Source organism: Primulina eburnea, chromosome 3, assembly GCF_022965805.1.
Source record: "Primulina eburnea isolate SZY01 chromosome 3, ASM2296580v1, whole genome shotgun sequence".
NCBI lineage: Eukaryota > Viridiplantae > Streptophyta > Magnoliopsida > Lamiales > Gesneriaceae > Primulina > Primulina eburnea.
In genome coordinates, this window is record NC_133103.1 from 27753009 (window position 1) to 27756701 (window position 3693).

A 3693-nucleotide genomic window follows, 5' to 3' on the forward strand; every position below is an offset into this window, starting at 1 on the left:
GCCAGGGAGTGACTGGTAGATGCAATATCTGCGGACAGCATGGGCATTTTGCTAGAGTGTGTCCTCAGAAGGGTTCCCAAAGATTCTGGGGAGCAGGACCATCGGGTGGCAATGCGTGAAAAACAGACCCAGTAGTTACAACAGGTACCATTCTTTATGATTTTATTGCATACGTATTGATATATACTAATGCATTCGTTATGAGTATCTGTGAATGAGTAGCATGAAGATATGCTGTATCTGTTGGGTCTGTGTATACTGTAGTATTGATTCCTTGGCTGTTGAGGAATATGTTGATATCAGAAATTTCTGTGACATATTATATACTACAGGTAGATGAGGATGGGACTGGATTAGATTATGATGTACTTGTAACTATCTGATTTGGATTGCATTATTGACATGAATATGCTGAACAAGTACCGAAATATTGTAGCATGCGTTCCAGAAATAGTAAGATTAAGACCAGATCTAGTTGATAAATGAGGATTTTAGATACAGAGGTCCTTAGAAAATTTTAGGGTTTAGGACTCGATTATTACAGAAAGGAACAGATGGCATCCTTATGTATCCAGTAGATCCACTGAATTCAAGTCTAAAATCTGATAGTAAGATAATAGTTAACTGGTGTTTGCTTAGATAAGATGTCAGATGGGTTCTCTATCAGAGAGAATTGAAAGAATTGACAGATTAAAGTATGGGCTAAAGAATCCAGTTGATTGTGTATTTCTCTTGAAGACATTTTAGTTCTGTTTCTAGATTGACAGATTATGTGTTCAGGGGTATTTTGAAGAATTATGCTTGTTATATCTATGATTCCGGGATATATCCACAGCATCTGATTGTTTATATTGAATATTTGAAGACTGGGTTAAATATTCCGAGAACTGTAATTATTATATACAGCAATGGGTCAGGTAGGGATCCGAATGCAGTTATTGATACAGGTTTATATTCAGACTATGCGGTATCAGGAATGTCAGAATTAGCAGAATGTCAGATATGTTAGAACTTTCTTATCTAATCTGGACAGATTATCTTATTCTGATTATCTTATTCTCGTATTGCTGTATATCTGCTGAGTATTGTTATTGTTCTAAATCAGTATTTGAGACTTTTTATATTGGTTGGGAGTATATTCTATTTGCAGATGAGATATAGCAGTTGATCTGGGCAGTATGAAGATTTGGTCAGCCAGCCAGAATTTATTATGTTATGAGTTTCTTAAACTCACTATATCTGTATAAGTTCTTTCTATTCAGAATTCGATGTGATATTACCGTTATTGTGAATCAGTGTAATACAGTTTATTGTAAACAGTTGAAATCAGAGCAGAGTATCGTTTGCAATAACAGATATGTGACTTTGTGTTTGTATCAGACAGACTACTTTCATTGTGTGATGTCAGAATGTTTCAGAATTATTTATAGCTTTTGATACGGGTAGTCAGAGCCGAATGCCAGGTAGGTATTTCTTCATTATTTTATATTATTAACTGATTGTTTATACCGGATAGTTCGAATCTGAAATCACAAGTCGTGTCAGAAATGCACCGCAGGGGATTCAGTTTTCATTCAGATATTTAGAATGTATGATACTCGAACAAATAGTGTTGGTATAGACAGATTTGATCAGTTATAACAGAATTTGTACCGAAAGGTTGGTAAAAATGGTACTGATATGTCTGGATCGCTAACAAAAGAAGCCAGAAAGCTAGGAATCAGAAGATGATTACCGACTTAGTATATTCCTGAATAGAAATGGAAGTACATTTCTATTACTTTTGTGATAAAATTACCGCTATTTCTTCAGACTGGGATATGGTATGATCGTGATTGATAGATTGTTCAATCTATATCTAGTAGGTTGTATAAGAAGATGTACCAACAAAACTAGGTAGACAGAGATCCCTGTCAAAGAAATAGTCAGATTGACTAGAATGATGATTTCGAGTAGAGTATATCAGACTATGATTACGATTAAGTGTGTACTTGTGATAGATTATATCATCAGCTCTCTCTCTCTGGCAGATTGTTCACAAAGTGACAGGTAGTCGGAGTGTCTTGTTCAGATATTGAAAAATATTGATAGAACTCTAGTGCGGAATGTTAGCACTAGTTATCAAGATAATTCAGAATGGATAGATGTAGGAAACCAATGTCGGATGATGACGAGTGGTACCTTGAAACCGAGGATGGAATATGTCCTTAGCTGGAATAAACAGATGGAATAGCAACTACAGGTGGTATTGCTTTGTTATGGATTGCAAGTGGCGTATACGGGTGTTGTATAGCCAGTAATATGGGATTGATTCGGCTAGTGAATGAGTTTGGATGTTAAACTCTGTCTAACAGTTCTTCTGATAGATTTGGGTTGATAATTGGTGAGTTCGAGGACGAACTCAGATCTAAGAGGGGGAGAAATGTAATGCCCGAGAATTTAATTACCGTAATCTGAAATGATTGGATATGATTACAGTAATCGGAGATTAATCCGGAATGATTTATTGAATTAATCGCGATAATTATAGACGGGACGGATCGGACTAGAACACATGAGAGAGGTGTAAATGTGTGTGCCAAGAAAGAGCCTCGCGCACATGCGCTGTATGGATTGGCGCACATGCGCGGAGCTGGCCGAAGCTGGCGCGCACATGCGCGAGATAATGCGCGCACATGCGCAGCAAGGCCAGAACCAGTGGCGCATATGCGCGAAGATGCTGGTGCATATGCGCGGGAGGTCCAGTAGGTTGGGCGCATATGCGCGGAGGTGTGTCGCGCATATGCGCTAGCCAACGAGTGCCGAGCAGAAAGTCTCGCGCACATGCGCGATGGGGGTGCGCGCACATGCGCGGAGCGTCCAGAGGCTAGTGGCGCACATGCGCGAAAGATGGCGCGCATATGCGCGGAAGATGCTGCCGAGACACGCGCCACAGATTTGTGTCTCGCGCATATGCGCCGATGATTGTCGCGCATATGCGCGAGACGTGTTGCGCGAGGGACGAGCCATGTGCTTTGCTGCATGTGAGTGTAAGTATATATATATATATAGAGCTCGGTTTCCTTCAGATTTCAGAGGAAAAATCGAGAAATGGGGGAAAGGCTTTGTTCTTGATTTTAGAAATTGATTTGCGAGCGAACCGTCTATCCAAATTGAAATCCGACTTCGGTACTGTGTTCCTATTAACGCAGGCTACGCAAGGACGTAAGTTTTATTACGTTTAGACAAGATTTGAATTTATGATGTTGTTAGAATTGAATATGATTCAGATATGGGATTTCTGCTACCGTAGATATTGTAGAATCGAAGTCAGATTTAGAAATAGACTGGTTATGGCATTGTTATGAATTTTAGAGTTGATTTGATTAAGATTGCTATCAGAATTTTGCTGTTATTCATTTTACAAGGTACAGATACTGAAGTTATAGATTGTACTGAGATTTATTAGGAATTCTGGTAGTGTAATTGTGATGTTAAGACTGACGGGATTACAAGACTATAGTGTTATGCCGTCTAAACATCAGTTGTTACAGATTGATCAGATTCAGTATTGGTTTCTGTTATCTTGTAATATGGTTGATATGAATCAGATTGTAGTTTATTCAGATATTGACCAGACAGATTTTGAATTGGATTATACATTGATACAGGGTATTGGTTATTGTCATTTCAGATCAGATATGGACAAATTCG